The sequence below is a fragment of the Chiloscyllium punctatum genome, chromosome 26 (assembly GCF_047496795.1).
Source record: "Chiloscyllium punctatum isolate Juve2018m chromosome 26, sChiPun1.3, whole genome shotgun sequence".
NCBI lineage: Eukaryota > Metazoa > Chordata > Chondrichthyes > Orectolobiformes > Hemiscylliidae > Chiloscyllium > Chiloscyllium punctatum.
In genome coordinates, this window is record NC_092764.1 from 72,120,507 (window position 1) to 72,140,717 (window position 20,211).

The 20,211-nt window shown below is 44.7% G+C and overlaps 1 protein-coding gene across 16 annotated transcripts in view; it reads right to left on the minus strand.

The window, feature by feature from the left end:
- Positions 1-20,211, minus strand: part of mtss1lb (MTSS I-BAR domain containing 2b) — a 175,356-nt gene that overhangs the window by 112,299 nt on the left and 42,846 nt on the right. The gene's annotated exons all lie outside the window — the stretch shown is intronic.

Genomic DNA, 20,211 nt, shown 5'->3' on the forward strand with positions numbered 1-20,211 from the left:
GTGGTGTGGACTTGTCAGGTTGAAGGGCCTGTTTCCACACTGTAGAGATTCTATGAATCTCTCACCTTTGTCCTTGCTTTGTCTATCTAGGTGATTCGTGACAAAGGATACTTTACAGTGGTATATCTTCAGAGGTGGTACTGTTTTGAGTTAACAAGGAGGTCTGTTACATTATAGCAAAAGGTACAGCTACATTTGATTACTGGGATTGTAGGGAGCCTGCATCGTTTCAGATATCCCCCACTTTTCAAAAAGTTCACTTTACCCCACTTCGCTTTTACAAAAGACCTACATTAATATCTATTTTCGCTAACCAAAAGAAATCCGAAGAGGATTTTTTGCTTTTACGATAAAAGGCGAAATTGATCCCATATATATTAATGCTTCTTCGCTTTACACCATTTTGCCTCATGAAAGGTTTCATAGGAATGCTGTAGTTTCAGACAACGTGGGATACCTGTACATCTGTTCCTTCTGAAAGGTAGAGTCAAACTGCTTGCCACCACCCACAGACATAGAAAGGCATCAGCAAATGAGTTGAACAAATGTAACATTAACCTCTTCAGAACCATTACCTTATATGACAACACTCAGCACCAAAAGGACCACAGAACTCAAGCTCACAGATAGATTATGGTAATGTGAAGAGTCTTTAGTGAGGAAGAGTATAAAGGGAACATCTTGTTCCATGGCCCAGGGTAAACAGGAGTCTATTTCCTGTCACTGGTGTATGTGAGAGAGCAGCTGTAATGTTTACAGAAGTTCATCTATTGCCAGGGAGGTGCACTGGGATCTTCCTGACAGCACACACTTGTCAGCCAGCCTCGGAATTCTGGTGATTTGTAGCTCCTGCTCAGACATTCAGGCACTGTCCTGTGAAAAACACCACACGAGCACGGAGCGGTTGGGCAAAAGACTGGGTTGCGGCAGTGTAGTAACATTTTACTTAGAATCCCTACAATATGGAAACAGACCCTTTGGCCCAGCAAGTCCACACCGACCCTCTGAAGATATCCTATCCCCACCCAGACTCATTCCCTTATTTCTCTACATTTTCTCCTGACTAATGCACCTAACACTAGCATGACCAATCCACCCAACCTGCACATCTTTGTGATTGTGGGAGGAAACCGGAGCACCTGGAGGAAACCCACGCAGACACGGGGAGAACTTACAAACTCAAGGCTGGACAGTCACCCAAGGCTGGAATTGAACCTAGGTCCCTGGCACTGAGAGGCTGCAGTGCTAACCACTGAGCCACCATGCCCTTAGCACTCTTTTCTGCCTGCCCTGACAGAGTTTCGAACAGATTAGAGATTATGAGAGAGCAGTCGGCCAGAAGCCAAAAGTATACAGCTACCCTGAGAACAAGAGTAGTTCAGGAGAAGGCATGGGTTTCGATCTGGCAGAGTTACAGGTGACCAAAAGATCATAACAAACCAGTTATTGGAATGATTGGGCTTCTTCTGCTCTCTCCCTTCAATAAAATTCCAGTGACACACAACATCTGTCGTGTAGCACACACAAACTTATGGTGAGATACTTTATGTTTCGTCCTGCTTTTACAGACTGCAATAGTTTTTTTAGCATTTGATTCTTTTTCTTCCACAAAGCTCCTGTCGCGTTGTTTAGAGGTGAACGGGAAGGCATCAAGATTTACAATGCAATGTGTGATCACCAATGATGGGGCAAGCGTAACAGAGAAAACGTTACAGCTGGCAAGACAAACACTTGCAGGAAGTATAGGCACCCTCTTTTAATATGGTCACTGTTCACAATCTGGTAACTGGACTAAGTACCGCCCAGTACATCTCTATTGTATCAAATTGCATTGATCTTCCATCCCATTCAAACAGCTCAATGGGTGCTCAACCATACAGACAGATGGTCAGGATTCCATCCTATTCACATCCATTGTCCTGTAATCAGCTAACTGCACTGCTATTCATTCCTACTGTAAGGAATTCTAATAGACTATTATCATTCCTTTCACTGCCATTACATTACATTCTAATGGAGTAAATCCCTTTTCATTCACACTCATTATGTGGAACAGATACGCAGCAAGTAACATTTGCGCACCCAAGTGATAGGCAGTGTCCAAGGAGTCATTAAGCGCAGGAGGAAGCCATTTGGCCCATTAGTCAATACCAGCACTTTGGTAGAGCAATCTAGCCAGGCTCATTTCCCCCACTCTATCCCTGTAGCCCTCCAAAATCAATTTTATTCAAATCCCTGTCCAGTTTGTTTTTGAAATCACTAACAAGTCTCTGCCACTACTCGCAGAAAGCAAAACAATATTAAACCATTCTGCAACATTACTACCCTGCATTGTCAACACTCAGAGTCTACTGAGCAAAAACTGAACTTGGCCAGCCATTTAAATACTGTGGCTACAAGAGCAGGCCAGAGTGTGAAATTCTGTGGTGAGTAACCTCCAAACTCTCCAAAGCACATCCACCACCTACAAGGCACAGGTCAAGGCTGTGATAAAATATTCTCTTCCTTGGACTCTTGCCTGGATGAGTACGAATCCAACAACCTAGAAACCTAACACCCGACAGGACAAGGCAGCCCACGAGTTTGGCAGTCCATCCATTGCCTAACATCAGTCTGTGTCCCAGCAGTACACCCCTAGGTACTTTTGTACACAGTATACAAGATTCACAGCAACAGCTTGCCAAGCCTTGTTTAATAACACCTTCCAAATCCACAACTAATTCCATCCAGAAGGACAAGATTAGCAGATACATGGGAACGCCATCCCCAGCACATTCCCCTCCAAGCCACTCACCATCCTGACTTGGAAATACCATGCCATTCCTTCAGTGTCAGTAGGTCAAATCCTGGAATTCTATCCCTCTTGACACTGTGGGAAAAGCACGTGGACCACATAAGATCAAGGTGGCATCTCAACACCACCTTCTCAAGGGCAACAAGGGACATGCAAGATATGCTGGCCAGACAGCGATGCCCAAATCCCACAAGCAAACAAAATAATTCTAAAGCTAAATCCCCAATCATTCAAACCCAGTGTGGAATTCCATTCCAACAAACCTCCCTTATGCGCACTATATAGAATTTTAATAGGCACATCTATTTGCGTTATATGAAATTTTAATAGAATAAATCCCTTTCCATCCATTCCCATTATCCTGAATTCTGACTGACAGAATCACCTCTATTCACACCCAATTTATACAATCACAATTGAGCAAACAGCTTCTCCTTCCCAGTTCCTTATTTTGATTACTACACCTCCAGGTTCCATCCATGTGTCGAATTTCAGTGCACCATCCTTTTCCCCACTGATTTTAGGGTCCAGAATTGTATGGGTGATACAAAGTCCTGTATTGTGTAGAGTCTGTCAGCACCAAGAAACTCCTCTAATGTCTGTTAAGATGCAGCACACCAAACATGGTCAAATGTGTTGTATTATGGGCTGTCAAGGCAGCTACACGTAACCTGCTATGTTTCACATTTGCTCTTGTTCATTGTTTTCAAAAGGAGGTTTGTTTGGTTTGAGTCACTGAATGAATGGTAAAAGTGGGCTGCTGTTCAAAGATTTGCAAAGGGACTATTTTTATCCAGCATTTCGAGGACCTGGTCCAAAGAATTTCTGGCAAACCGTTTGGTATATTTACCAGAAGTCATCAGCACTGGAGACTGCAAGGGATGAAATTCACAAACAGCTATTCGGCACATAAAAACAGGGAGAGTATTTACATGGAATGTTGCATCTGATTTGATTTATCATTGTTACGTGAGTCTAGGTGAAAAGTTTTGTTTTGCATGCAGCACAGGCAGATCATACTGTACACCAGGGTGAAAGAACAGAGTGAGAGGTACAATGTTACAGCTGCAGAGAAGGTGCACAAAGAGTGAGATCAACATTATATTAAAAATTTGAGCGGTCCATTCAGAAGTCGGGGAAGAAGTTGCTCTTGAATCTGCATATGCAAACTTCTATATCTTCTGCCCGACAAAAGAGGGTGGAAGAGCCGTATCACCCAGGGTGGGAGGGGTATTTGATGATGTTGGTTGCTTTCCCAAGACAGCAGGAAGTAAGGGTGAAGTCAGTGGATGGAAGTCTGGTTTGTGTGATGGACCGAGCTGTGTTCACAACTTTCTTGCAGTCTTGGGAAGAGCAGTTGCCACACCCCACTGTGATGCACCCAAATTGGATGCTTTTTGTGGTGCATCTATAAAAATCGGTAGGAATCCTTTGTGGACATGCTTATTTCCTTAGTCTTCTGACGAAGTAGAGAGATTGTTGTGCTTTCTTGACCATATATCTATATTGTGCAAGTTACAAGAGAGCTGGAAAATGGGATGAGATTAGGTTAGGCTATCTGGTCGGAAGGGTCTGTTTCCATTCTGTACATCTCTATGACTCTAAGTGACTTGCATTTATATAGCAATATTGACTAACCTAAAACTTTTTGCAGCCAGTGAAGTGACTTGGAACTGTTGTAGGGTGGGAAACTGAACATTTCATTTGTGTGCCAACGAGTTAACAGCAAGATATCCGCTGAGGAATAGAGGCTAAGACACCAGGGAAAACGCCCAATTGCTCTGGGATGTTTGATATCAATCTTAGACAGCCAATTTTATGGCATTGTCTCAGGAGTACCCAAGTGTTTGCAGTGGGGCTTGTACCCACAACAGTTTGACTTAGATCTCATCAACTAAAGCTTATTAAAAAAATAACTGGTCTTATTTCAAATCAACTAAAGGCTTGAACTGCATCAGCTATCACCCACTCTCTCTGGGCCTGACATACATTGTGTCATGAAGACTTTGCTCTTCACGCACATCCAAAACAACTCTCCCTTTTGGAGTCTGACCACCTCAGATAAATCTCGTCAAATCAGACAGCTAATCCCACAGGACCGGCACACCCACAACAGTGGCACTGCTATGCTTCGGGCTGTGAAAATAAAGTTTCCATTGAAAGACTTATGACAGTTTAGTAAACTGACACGTACGATCTGTCAGCTCAACTTCTTGCTTCCTGTCCATGAGGTTTGCAATTCACAATTTCACAATTGCAGTGATCTTCACAGGAGAAATTCATTCAAGTCCTACCAACAAGGCCACAATGCAATCTGCAGTGTACTGTGTAACAAATAGGTCATACCCAGAAAGAAAAATTAGATGCAACATTTAGTCTTTTAGTTTATTGGATGGTATTAAATATCACACAGTAAAATCATATTTCTACAAGCTAAAAGCACTATTTGAATTTATTTACATAGATTTATAGCATCCTTACAGTGCAGATAGAGGCCATTCAGCCCATTTGGGTCTGCACTGACTCTCTGAAGACCAACCAACCCAGATCCACTTCCCCAACCTTATCCCTGTAACCTTGTTTTTCCCATGGCTAATCCACCCAGCCTATACATTCCTGGACACTACTTGACAATTTAGCATGGCCAATCCACCTAAAGCTGCACATCTTTAGACCGTGGGAGGAAACTGGAGCACCCGGAGGAAACCAACACAGGGAGAATGTGCAAACTCCAAACAGTCATCCAAGGATGGAATTGAACCTGGGTTCCTGGCACTGAGGCAACAGTGCTAAACACTGAGCCACCCTGCCGCCCCTTTGTTGAAGTCAAAAGTTGCTCTTCATCAATCCAAGTTGTCTGATGCCCACAGCAGATAAACAAAGAACATTTCCCATTCTGGTCTCCTAACGACTTCCACCCAAATCAGTGCAATGTTCACACAAAAATGGGATGGATTTCACCTTTGCAGTTATCACTATGCAATATGGAGAGACAACATGTGGGTTAAACGTGCTGAGCATCCAACCTTATTGCGCATCCTTAAAAAGCACCAATTTGTTGCTACGTAAGGAGACTTCAGCTATTCCAGGGCACCCTTGGGGGTACATACTACTGTCGCTCCTTTGGAAACTTGTGGGTCTCATCTCGCTGGACGTAACCAACTATCCACTGTACTCTGGGGCCCAGAGGTGCCTTGGAAATGGGAACTGACAATGGATGCAGCCCTTGCTCCTGCCCTTACCCTCAGTAGCAGCTGGACTGACAGAGCTGTGTGTGTTAGAAGTGTTGGGGTGATGTTACTGCCTCCTTGAACCTCCCATGTGCTGTAGATTGACCCACAATGCCCTTTGGGAGAGAATTCCAAGATTTTGACTCAGCAACAATGAAGGAACAGTGACATATCTCCAGGTTAGGATGGTGAGTGGCTTGGAAGGGAACTTGCAGGGGTGATGTTCTCACATATCAGCTACCCTGGTGCTTCTAAAAGGAAATGGTAGTGGGTTTGGAAAGCGCTATCTATGGATCTTTGGTGAATTTCTGCAGCGATAGTAGCAGCAGTGTGTACTGAATACTGAGTGTTGATGGTGGAGGGAGTGGATGTTTTTGGGTGTTTTGGAATCAAACAGGTTGCTTTGCCCAGAATGGTGTCAAGCTTCTTGAATGTTGTTGGAGGTGCATCCATCTAGACAAGTAGGGAGTATTCCATCACACTCCTGACTTGTACCTTGTAGATAGGCTTTAGGGAGTCAGTTCATCCCACCACCCCTCCCATCAACCCCCAAAAGATAGAGACAGAGACACAGTGTGATCCCTCTCCAGGACACCCTTCTTACAAGAATCATTCTCCCAACTGGCCCCAAATCATTTCTGCACAGTGGAATCAAAGAATCCCTAAGGTTTAGAAAGAGGCCATTTGACCCTTTGAGTCCAAACTGACCCTCTGACAGCATCCCAACCCTACCCTACCCTATCCCTACACTTTACTAGCCAACCCACCTAGCCTGCAGACCCCTGGATACTATGCAATTTGCATGGCCACTTCACCTAACCTACATATTGCAGAAAGAATGTGCAAAATCCACACAGACAGTCGGCAGACTGGAATCGAACCTGGGTCCCTGGCACTGTGAGGCAGCAGTGCTAACCACTGAGCCACAGAGCCGCCCCAGAATGATGTTTTGCATATTTCACATTTCAATTACCCCGTGGTCTTTCAGATTCGCTGGCATGTTTCAGGCCAACAGCTGATAAATATGGGGCATGGTTACCCTCTGGAATTCAAGTTGCATCGAGACTCCTGGTACTTTACATGTTCCCAAGTGGCAGCAATTTTCACTTTGGTTTGGGGCAGCATTTATTTATTTTAAATAAATGAACAACTTTTAAATGCAAATGATGGGTTGGCCTTCTGCATTCTTGTTAAATGTTTCCCTTTCTCAAACAAAGCAAAGATGGAAAACAGTTAATTTGTTAACAGGAACCAATTGGATTCAGTCTGTCATCTTCTGGCAGCTGACCTCATCCTGTGCCTGCCAAGGAGGTCCTGACGAGTAGCAGAGAGGAAACAGTCAGTCCCACTCATCCCTCGCCGGAGTCTAAGGATACGATCAAAACCATATGTCTGGCTGCACTAACTATTCAAATAACTCAAAACAGCTGAAGCTAAATATAGAACGTCAGTGAGGTAATGCGGCTTTCCCAATCCTTGCAGCATTTGATGTGGGTCATTGGATCTCATCTATTGTGGGTCTGCAATCCACTGTAGGGAATCTAGTCTCCAGTTGTCTCGGACCCACTTCGCCATTGACCAAGACCTTGCGCTACTCAGACCGTGTGCTAACCAGTAAACAATGGTTTCCCCACACTCAAAGAACTCTCGCACAGGCGCCTTCCAACCCCTCAGGATGGCCCCACCCACAAGTGCAACAGAGCCTGTGGTAGCCACATCGGTCTGTTCAGGCACTATGGACTCACCCAAAGAGTGGAAGAGAGTCATCCTCAACTGCGAGGGACTGTAGGTGATGATGCCACGCAACATAGTTAGTGCTCCTTCATACCAGAAGCACTGTCGTCCTCCAAAGTCTCAACCGCACCCCCTAGAGCCCCTCATATCCATCTCACCCTCTTGGACAAATTGTTCTCCCTACTGTCAAACATCCTATGCCTACTCATAGCCAAACACGGGGTCAAACATGCATCCTTGCCCACACAATATGTATCAGGAAGCAAATTCCCAAGCCAATGCCAACTAATACCTGGATCACTGCAAACAGGAAATCTGGAGAGGGTCAAGTGGTAGTGATGGCATGGTGGCTCAGTGGTTACCACTGCTGCCTCACAATGCCAAGGACCCAGGTTCAATTCCAGCCTCGGGCAACTGTCTGTGTGGAGTTAGTGCATTCTCTGAGTCTGAGTGGGTTTCCTCCAGGTGATCCAGTTTCCTCCCACAGTCCAAAAAGGTGCAGGTTAGGTAAATTGGCCGTGCAGACTAGAGAAGAATGTGCAAACTCCACACAGACAGTCAGCCGAGGTTGGAAATGTACCTGGGTCCCTGGCGCTGTGGGGCATCAGTGCAAACCACTGAGCCACTGTGCCACTCATCTCGGACCTGAAAGAATGATCCCTAACTTTAAAACAATGTCCCCTAGTTCTGGACTTATCCAAACAAGGAAACATCCTTTCCAGGACTACCTTGTCAAGACCATTCAGTATCTTATCAACTTCAAATCGAATCAGATTTGGTTGTTCTAAACTCTACTGGAAACGAGCCCATCGTGTTCCTCATAAGTCAACCTTCTCATCTAAACTAGCTTCCTTAAATGAGGAGACCAAATCTCCCCACAGTATTCTAGAGCTGGAGTCTAACTGATGCCCTGTGTAACTGAAGCATGCAAGGAGGTGGTGGACAGACCAAGCCTTTCTTTCATGGGATGTGGGCATTGATGGCAAGGCCAACGTTTCTCCCTTATCCCTAAATGCCCTTGAACTGATCGGCTTGCCTGACCACTGCAGAGGGTAGTCGAGAGTCAACCAGATTGCTGTGGGTCCAGAATCACACGTAGGCCGAACTAAGTAAGATGGCAGATTTCCTTCATTGAAGGACATTAGTGAACCAGATGTGGTTTTGCAACCATCAATGACAGTTTCATGCTCACCATGACTGAGACTTTCAATTCCTAACTTAATTAGGATAATTTCAATCCTGCAAGTTGACATGTTGGGACACGAACCAGTGACCATTCACTTGGATTACTAGTCTGATTTGTTACCACTGAGCCACCATCTCGCTCGAAAGTCCAGCCAGGTGGATTTGATTTTCAACATACTGCGATGCTACTAAACTGCCATCGCCAATCCATGGACCATTGGAGACACCAGGTGATTTGCTCTCATCTTCCTTCTTCAATCAAACTCAAGATGTTGCTGCTTGTGGGATCATGCTGTTTGCACATTTGCTGATCGGCCTATGTACGTAACTGTTACGCCTGTTCATCTAAACACATTGGGATCTTGCTGAGAGATATTAATTCTTCCTACAAGGCTAAAATGGAGGAGGAAGAAAAGGGCAAGAAGCTGGAGGAGTGCTGAAGAACAGGACTGTTTTCAATTAGCCTCCGTCTGACTTCTTTGTCCAAGGTATTTGGGTTTCCTTGTGATTTGGAACCGCATGGAAAACAGCAGTGTGACAGGGAGAACTGCCAACACCAACTGCTCACTTTCCACCAAGAAATCTTGGAAAAAGAGAGACGAAGGTGGGAGTGGAACATTGTACAGAGATGTGTGCCAACCGCTTCAAGGCAGAGACACCATCAGGCTCTAGGTGATATCAAACTGTTTGTGGTTCACACAACGCTCCATTTTTGGGAAACGTTTGCCTAACATAGGTGCGTCAGCCAGAGTCTATTTGAAGCCCCAACAAGATCAGTTCATCCCATGGCAGACTGCATCAAAACAGGGGCTGCACTTTGTAAAACGAGACTCTGGACTATAATCCTGCAGATGCTGGAAACCTGAAACAAACCCAGAGGTTGCTGGAGAAACTCAGTAGGTCTGGCAGCATCTGAGAGGAGAGAAACAGTTCACGTTCTGACCCGGATATGGCTACGTCGGTTCTGAAGAGAAGTCATACTGGACTCAAATCTTTAGCTCTGTTTCGCTCTAGACTTTGGGGCTGCCTGCAGACTATAAAGGCAAGCCTTTGAAATTTATTTGCCCAAATGTTGGGTACAAAATAGGCATTGCTTTTGCCTCTAAAACAATAATTGCTTCATTTTGGAAGCGATGTAACACTTGAAAAGTCTGCTGAAATGTGGATAACAAAATATGGCATTGCATCAAAAACAAACACAAGACTCTTTGTAAAGATACTTCTGTGACAGACTACGCCACAGTGCCCTGCAACCTAGCACACCCTTTGTTTGGCTTGAGAGTCCACTCTGCTGACACTAGACCCAGAATGGGGGTGAGAGAGGGGGCTAAGAGGGGTGGAGGGGGGGGTGGGGGGGGGGGGGGAAGAATTTCTACTGTTCAGAACTTCAAATTGGATCAGTAAGGGCAAGCATGTCTCGGCAAGGAAACAGAAGCACTGGTTATTATTCGAAATAGTTCGCAGATCGTCTGAAAATGCCTTAAAATTCTCTGTTTTGGGCCAAGTGGACTGAATTCTCAGAGAGTTATTGTGAAGTCTATTTGTCCCCCATCCTGCCCCTGAACAGAATCAGAGTGAATGCTGTAACACATGTAACTGGCCTGCGGCTACCTTCTATATTTAGCTGCACATTTTTGCTGCCACAACTCAGACAGACACACCGGCCAAACCTGTAACTGGATGTACACCAAGCTCTAAGTATCTGTTTACAAAACTCCTTCAATGCCTCAATTATTGAAGCCTCTGAGTCGAGCAGAGCAGAAGGTCCCTCTCTCGATTTCTCCAATCTGTACTGCCTGAGGGCATCACTATAATAGGCATCAACACTATGGGACATCATGGGTGGGTGAGGGGGAATAAATACCCCAATTACTCTGCCATTTCCCCTCAACACACACTGGCCTCAGATTAAAAACTGCACAGACTGACACTGGCTCTGTCACTGTAGCAGAGGACAGCCCGTAAAAGGCAGAGCTGGACCCTGGTAGCACAATGGCTCGGTGGTTAGCACTGCTGCCTCACTGTGCCAGGGACCCGGGTTCAATTCCACCCTCAGGCAAGTGTTTACACATTCTCCCTGAGTCTGCATAGGTTTCCTCTGGGTACTCCGGTATCCTCCCACAATCCAGATGTGCGCAGGTTAAGTGGATTGGCCATTCTAAATCCATTATAGTGTCCATGGATGTGCAGGCTATGTGGGTTAGCCATGAGGAAATGCAGGGCTGCAGGGATAGGGTAGGGGGATGAGTCTGAATGGGATCTCTTTCTTTTGGCGGGGAGAGGTGGACCCAATGGGCCAAATGGCCTTCTTCCACGCTGTAGGAATTCTATGGTTCTTTCTCCAGAACAGAAGCCAGTACTGCTTCTAATGTCTTTTTCCAAATTTCTCTCCTTACCTTAAAAATGTGCCCTTAGACTTGAAATCCCATCCTAGGGAAAAGACAACTACCATTAACTCTATTAACCCCTGATTTAAAAAAAAAATAAACTCCTTTCAAATTGCCTCTCAACCTCCTACACTTCAGTGAAAACTGTCTCAACCTTTTTTTATAACTCAAACCTTCCATATCCGATACCTTCCTGGTAAATAAGACTACTAAGACCATAGGAGCACAAAAGAGGCCATTAGGCCCAATGTATTTGCCCTATCATTTAATCATGGCTGAGATGTTTCTCAACTGCATTCTCCCCGTAATCTTTGATCCTCTTAACAATCAAGATCCTATCTGAGTCTTAGATATACTCAATGACCTAGTCTCCACCGTCTTCTGCAGCAATGAATTCCATAGATTCACCAACCTCTGGTTGAAGAAGTTTCTTCTTATCTTCCCTTGACTCTAAGGCTGTGCCCTTGGGTCCTCGTTTCTCCTGCTCATGGAAATATCTTCCCAACATCTGCTCTATCCAGGCCTTTCAGTATTCTTTAAGTTTCAATTACATCTCTCCCACCCCATTCTTCTAAACTCCATCAAGTACAGACCCAGAGTCCTCAAACGTTCCTCATATGTTAAAACTTTCATTCCTGGGGTCATTCTCATGAAGGTCCTCTCGGCCAGTATATCCTTCCTGAGATATGGGGGCCAAAATAGCACAGAATACTCCAAATGTGATCTGACTAGAGCCTTATAAAGCCTCAGAGGTATATCCTTGCTTTTAGTTTGGGAAGCCTAATGCTAACATTGTATTAGACTTACTAACTGCTGACTCAATCTGCAAGTTAACCTTAACAGAATCCTCGTCTAAGACTCCCAAGTCCCCTTGCACTTCAGATTTCTGAAGTTTCTCCCCATTTAGAAAATAGTCTATGCCCCTATTCTTCCCACCAAAGTGCATGACCTCACAGTTTCCCACATTGTATTCCATCTGCCACTACTTTGCCCACTCTCCTGACCTGTCCAAATCCTGCTGCTGTCTCCTCAATGCTACCTGTCCCTCCATCCATCTTTGTATCATCTGCAAACTTAGTCAGAATGCCCTCAGTTCCTTCATCTAAATCATTGAAGTGAAAGGTTGTGGTCCCAACAGTGACCCTTGGGGAACACCACTAGTCACTGGCCACCATCCTGAGAAAGGTCTCTTTTATCCTCACTCTAGGCCTTCTGCCAGACAGCCAATCTTCTATCCATGCTAGTACCTTGTCTCTAACACCAAGGGCCCTTCTCTTACTCAGCAACCTCCTATGTGGCACCTCATCAAAGACCTTCTGGAAATTCAGATAGATAACATCCACTTGCTGTCCTTTGTCTAATCTGCTCATTAGCTCCTCAAAGAATTCTAACAGATTTGTCATGCATCACCTTCTCTTGATGAAATGACGCTGACTTTGCCGTTTTTTACCTTGCACTTCCAAGTATTCAGAAACCTCATCCTTCACAATGGACTCCAATATCTTACTAATGTCTGAGGTCAGACTAATCGGCCTGTAATTTCCCTTCTTTTGCTTTACTCCCTTCTTAGACTGGGGGGGGGGGGGGGGTTACATTAGCGATTTTCCTGTCCTCTGGGGACCCTCCCTACCTCCAATAACTCCTGAAAGATCATCAGTAACGACTTCACTAACTCTTCAGCTATCTCCTTGAGAACTCTGGGGTGTAGTCCATCTGGTCCAGGTGATATATCCACCTTCAGACTTTTCTGTTTCTCTAGCACCTTCTCCTTGGTGATGGTGACCATACTCACCTCTGCCCCCACCCAGACTCTCAAAGTTTTGGGGGTGTTACTCCTGTCTTCCACTGTGAAGACAAGAGTAAAGTATTCCGTTCTACTGCCATTTCTTTGTTCCCCATTACTACTTATTTAGTGTCATTTTCCAGCGGCCCAATAGCCACTTTTGCCCTTTATATATTTAAAGAAACTCTTGCAATCTTCCTTTATATTACTGGCTAGCTTACCCTCCTATTTAACCTTCTCCCTCTTTTTTTTTTAAAAAGTTGTCCTTTTGGTCCTTGTAGGCTTCCCAATCCCCTTAGCCACATTAGATGCCTCCTTGCACCATGCTTCTTTTTCCTAGGGATGAATCTCTGCTGTGTCTCCTGAATTACTCCCAGAAACCCCTGCCATTGCTGTTGCATTCTCTTTCCTGCTACGCTCCTCTCCCAGTCATTTCTGCCCAGTTCCTCCCTTATGCCTCTGTAGTTGCCTTTATTCAATTGTAATACCGTTACATTGGATTTCACCTTCTCCCTCTCAAATTGCAGAGTAAATTCAATCATATTATGATCACTGCCTCCTAAGGGTTCCTTCACCTTGACCTCCCTTATCAAGTCTGCCCCACTGCACAACACTAAACCCAGAACTGCCTGCTCCCTAGTGGGCTCCATCACAAGCTGCTCCAAAAATCCCTCTTATAGACATTCCACAAATTCCTTTTCTTGCCACCCACTACCAACCAGATTTTCCCAGTCCACCTGCATATTGAAATCCCCCACGATCACTGTGACCTTGCCTTTCTTACACATCTTTTCTAACTGCTGCTGTATCTCGGGCCCCACATCCTGACTACTGTTTCTCTTCAGAACCCTTTCCAGCTTAAAGTCCTTCCTCTAACCCATTGGACAAATCTTTTAATTGACTGCTCCTATAGTCTATTAATGGTCAATATCAAGTCTTATTGTACCATTCTTCCCTGAAGACTTGGATCTTGGGAACAAGGATGTGATTGAATTTTACACTATGAATAAAAGACAGGCCTTGAGCAGCCCAAAGGAGCCTCTTTGTCCGTTTCCTTCGTCCGTTTGCTCTTTGTCCTTTGTACAAGGCTTTACTGTGAGGGAAACCAAGGCTGCTTAGTATTGAAGTTCTCACAGTAAAAGATGACACAGTAGAAACAACAAACATTCATCTGCTCATTAATCAAGGGATGTGATTATGGAGGATAGATTTTGAATACAGTGATTAAATGAAATTTTAAACAGGCCACAATCTTTCAAGATCACCAGGTGAGAGTGACAACTTCCACTTATATTGTACCGCTAATGAAACAAAAATTCCTTTCGGTCTTAAACAAGACTGTACCCAGGTAAAAACCTCTCACTGAACCACATGAGACAACATTAGGTCAGGTGATCAGAAGCTTGGTCGAAGAGGTAGGATTCAAGAAAGTGTTTGTGCAGATTGAAATTGAGAGATCCGGGTTCCACCCAGGAAGCTGAAAGCAGTGGGAGCAGGGATTAGATTAGATTAGATTACTTACAGTGTGGAAACAGGCCCTTCGGCCCAACAAGTCCACACCACCCCGCCGAAGCGTAACCCACCCATACCCCTACATCTACATCTACCTCTTACGTAACACTACGGGCAATTTAGCATGGCCAATTCACCTGACCTGCACATCTTTGGACTGTGGGAGGAAACCGGAGCACCCGCAGACACGGGGAGAACGTGCAAACTCCACACAGTCAGTCGCCTGAGGCGGGAATTGAACCCGGGTCTCTGGTGCTGTGAGGCAGCAGTGCTAACCACTGTGCCACCGTGCCGCCCACTTGGATGTGCAAGAGACCAGATTTAGAGGAGCATAGATATCTCAGGGGGCTGCTGAGCCTGAGAAGCAGGAATGAGAACTTCATAAACAAAGGTTATTTAGTCCAGACATTTCTCCCTGTGTGACTTGTGTCAGGATTAGGAAGGTGCGCAGTAAACCTTTATAGATATTTTGGCCATTCCTAGAGCATCATGCCTAATTCTGAAACACCATTGTCAGCAAGGAGGCCGAGACTTTGGAAACTGTATAAAGAGAATCAATTCCAATAGCACTGGGGTTGGGGGGGTGAAGCTGATGGAAATACCAAGCTGGAATTATTCTTCGTGGAGCAGGCAAAGTTAAAGGAAGTGCTCAAACTATGATGGATTTTGTTTGATTTGATAGGGAGCAATGATTCCCAGATTTCAGGCCATTCACAGAATTAGGGGATCTGTTGATGATCCAGAAAGCACTGCCTGACAAAATAAAGGTCAGTGGAATCAGATTCTATACTAAATGTCATAACTGAAATTGGACTAATACTTGGAAAGTAATTATTGTGGAGTTAAGGAGGAAAGAACAACTGTTAATCGAGTGATCCAGGTAATGTTCTGGGGACCCAGTCTGAATCCCACCATAGCAGATGATGAAATTGGAATTCAATTAAAACCTGGAAATAAGAGTCTAATGACCATGAACCCATTGTCAATTGGCAGGAAAAACCCAACTGATTCACTTAAGGGAAAGAAACTGCCATCTTTACCTGGTCTGGCCTACATGTGACTCCAGACCCACTTCAATGGACCCACTGCCCTCTGGGCAATTGAGAAGGGCAATAAACATTGCCCGAGTCAGAGACACCTTCATCCCGTGAACTTCTGAAAAGTTGGAAAGCTTAAAGCAAACACCTCCATCCACTTTCAGTGGAACAGTCCTGTTTGTGACGGTGGTTCCCCAACAAACTGAAAACTATTTTCTTTTTTGCAATGAAAAACAGTTTAAAACAACTGTTCTGTAGCCACAACTGTTTGCATTCTCAGAGGCTTGACTGGGCTTGTGTTTTGTACACAGGGTAGGGAGGGGTAGGTTGGCAGAGTGGTGGTGAAGGAGGGGGTTGAGTTAATTGTGCCTGTTCTTCACTGTTTGTGAACCCAGAGGACAAACACCAGCATTTTCGACTGTAGGGCACATCCTGGTCTGGACAGCCACATCAAACAGTCACCGGACATTAGTTTGAAGCAGGAAGCAAGGCCTGCCATTCCCTTTCCTGTGTGATCGAATAAAGGTCATTACAAAAACAGTTCATATGTACATAGCACCTTTAAAGCAATAAGGCACATTTTAAATAAAGACAAAAACGTACAGCAAATCTGAAACAAAGTCATAGTCATGGAGTTGTACAGCACAGAAACATACCCTTTGGTCCAACTCGTCCAGATTTCCTAAATTAATTTAGTCCCATTTGGCCCACATCCCTCTAAACCCTTCATATTCAGGTACACATCCAGATGCCTTTTAAATGCAATTGTTCCAGCCTCCACCATTTCCTCTGGCAGCTCAGTTCTGAAAGGGGTTGGAAAATCAGATTTTTAAAAACAATTCGACATTTATTGCCTCGGCAAGTGAAACTCCAGTAGTGAAGCAGTTAAAATCTGGGATATACAAGTGTTAGAGGAGTGCAGAGATTCGGAGGAGATGGGGAAGGGATGACGTCATGGAAAAGAAAAAGTGTGAAAACTACAATGAGAATTTTACAATCAACTTGGGAAGCCATCCCAGGAATCAGTCGGTAAACATTTGTTACCCTCCCTTGGTAGCCAGAACATCCGTCCTTAGGGGTGGGGGGTAGGGAGGTCAAAAATCTGTACACAGTTAGGCAGAAATCCTGTCTGCCTTCCGGAAAGGATGCAAACGATTCCAGAGTCCTACTTGAGACGTTGAAAGGGATTTCTTTTAAATTTAAGAAAAAACCCCAACCATGTTTGGCCACGTTATAACACAATTTGTGACCATCACATCCTGGATGTGTGACTTGAACCGAGGCCTTCTGGCCCAGAGGTACTATCACTGCTCTAGCTCCTAAAGGAAATAGGAAGGGCGTTCTCCCTACATCCTGCCCAATGTTTGTTTCCCACCCTTGAATCTTGTAGTACACAATGCATCCTGTTACATTTCTTACAGTAGTGAGATTTCACTGGCTGAAAAGTCCCATCAACTCACAAGGAGGGAAGGAAAGACGTCTTACACAAGCACATCCTCCTTTCACTTTTATTGCAAGAACAATATTTAAAGGTTCTTTTTGGATGAATGACATCATTACAATAAGCACACAGCTCCCTTTAAATCTCACCTCTCTTCTGACAGGCCAAGGCAGACAGACTGATTCACACACAGTGTACGAATTATATCATTTTGTTAACGCAACCCTAGTGTTGGGCATGAACCAGAGCTTCACTCCAATCTCCCAAAAACACTTACAGACTGCCACTGCAAGTGACGTCCATTTTTATCATGTACGAGTGATCGTCATAAGCACTGAACTGTCTTGTTCCTGATGCTTTCGGTCAGTATTTCCATGGTCAGATACAGGACCATGGTTCTCCCAATTCTCCGAATGGGCAGCAGGTTCTTGGGGACTTCACCAACTCCACCCTCCTACTTATGAATTGTTGCCTCCAACAGATGTGAATAGTGTTTGCAAATCTCACTGCTTTCTCACACAAGAATAATAGAGGACTTTCGCGGCTGCAAAGAACGTTGGGATAGGGCAACTGCCATTCCTGCCTTGCGGTCTCCAGCATTAGTAAATATTGGCAAATTCCATATTTGGGTAACCTAATGTTTTCTTGGCTTCCCCCAAAACAAAATCTCCTCTATTTGTTGTGTCACATTTTCAGAATATTTTAACCACCTTGACCAGGTCATTCCAGAGCCTTCTACAGAAGGTCAAAGGTGAGTCCACCCTCCCAGATCACCTGAGAGAATTCACTCATGGGAGTCACCAATTGGAGATAAGTGGCCAGCAAACATGGGAGTACAGTAACCTGTGAATGGAGGAGCAGCAAGCAGCCGCTTATTAAGTGGCAGCATTGAGAGGGTGAACAGGTAAGTCCTTGGCCGAAGCTAGGACAGGGTGCTGACTCTAGTCAAGCTTTGGAATTCCATCTTCTGGGGAATTGAAGGTATTACTGTGAGAGGATTTGTATCCCTCAACTGAACACAAGAAAACAGATTATCTAGCCATGATTACACTGTTGTTTTTGGGACCTTGCTGCATGTAAATTGGCTGCCCACATTTATAACATTACAACAGTGACTACATTCCAGAAGTATGTCAGGGGGTGTAAATTGCTCTGGGCCACCCTTGTGGTTGTAAAAAGATCTACATAAATGCAAGTATGTATTCTTTCACACAACATAACCCTCAATGCCCAAATTATCATCCTGGACAAATCTATGCTCCAGGCCCTTCGATACCAATAGATCCTTCCTGAAAAGTAGCACCGTAAACTGAATAGAATCAAATCTTAGGTATAAATCTTCCTCCGTTGCAGTGCATCTATGATCTGAGCTAGCCCATGCAGGCTAGCAGAACCACAAGCACATTTTCATACTAAAGATTAATGGGAATTTCTAAATCAAATCAAGATACTACGCTTGCTGAACAACTGAAGCATGAGGCCCAGACGAATAACTTTATTTTCTTGGGTGAGGCTACCGCTAATCCTTAATTAAAAGGAAGCTATATTGAGTGGATGTATGAATCAAGCATGAACCACGTCAATGGCAGTGTATATCAGAGGGGCCAAGAAGTGGAGAAAGTCAGACAAGGCTCCCATCCTGGTTGTAGTCCAGTGGTTTCCGATTGGTCACTGTGTTCACACAGGGCATCAGTCTCCAGCTTGAACACTTCACCCTGAGGAGGTCACATAAGCCCCATGATTGTTCAGTTAGCAGCTGATACGGGACAAATGGTAGCAGAGGGGCAGCCAGTGCCTGGGGATACTGGGCCCTGGCAAGGGTCAGCATCTCCGAAAGAGCCGAACGGAAAGAACAGACACACAACTAATCTGCTGATGCATAGTAACAGTCAAACTGGAGGATGCGTCATCACTTAAGATAATCACAAAAGGGAAGTCGTCCAGAATTAGCTACTGTTTACGAGTGTAAAACCCTGCCAGCTCAGAGTAGGGTAAATTGACCAAAGCAGTCCTCTTGAAGCAGTTTCACGCTCAGGCCTCGAGAACAACAGGAGCTTGGTGTTGTTGCTTTTCAAAAGGCCTGACCTGTTTTCTAATGGGTTGCTTTAATGGCTTTCCAGAGCGTAAACAGCACAACAATAATCACACATATCTGGCACCGACTGCTCACACACCCTCGGCCAATGCCAAGCAAACTTAAGGAAAAGAAAGCACTGACAGAAACCTCCACCCTCTCTTTATCCAAGTCGGGGAGGTTTCAGCAGGACATTTCCTGAAAGAGACTTCAATTATAAAAAAGTCCCAGAGCAGAATTGGGCGACTGAATGTGTGTGCTGGCCTTTGTCAGCTGTGGTCAGTGGGTAGCACACTTGCCTGAGTTGGGATGTCATTGGATCAAATCCCACTCTATCATCTGGGTGACATTCTGATGCCAGACTGAAGGAGCCAAGGGTGCCATCTTTCTAATGAGATGCTACAAGCCACTTCTTATTCATCATTTTCAAACAACCCTTTTCACCAAAAAAAAAGAATTCTTGCTTAAATATCATGTTTGCGGCAGACAATTCAAACCACCCAGCATTTCCCCACCATTAAATTCCTTTCATTATTTGAGATGTGTTGCTGTTAGCTGACCAGTAAATACAAGCCATCATTCATCACATTCCCAATATTTCATGATGTTTGAAGCCTCCATCAGGTCACACGTCAAACTCCGGGGAAGGGAATTCTCATTTCTCAAGCCTTGTCACAACAGCAAACCTTTGTACCAGATAAAATCTGGATTGATTTTCCTCTTTCCTTGCACATATGACATTCTTCACAGATGCAGAGAAATATACACAGAACTTCAACTCTGCTTAACATGTCCAATGCCTGTATTCAGTGCTGTCTTAACAGGTTTCCTCACCCATCATCCCCGCACTTGCTGAATTACATTAGTTCCTTTGACAGTCCTGACTAAAAACATTTGAGATTCTCAGACACATGTTCAAAATGGCCAGATTCCTCCCCACCTCTGGGCCCTCAGGGACTGGTGTGCCTCCAATTCAGGTATACATCCGATTTCCATTTCACCCACACTGGTGGCCATAACCCTAAACTGCAGTT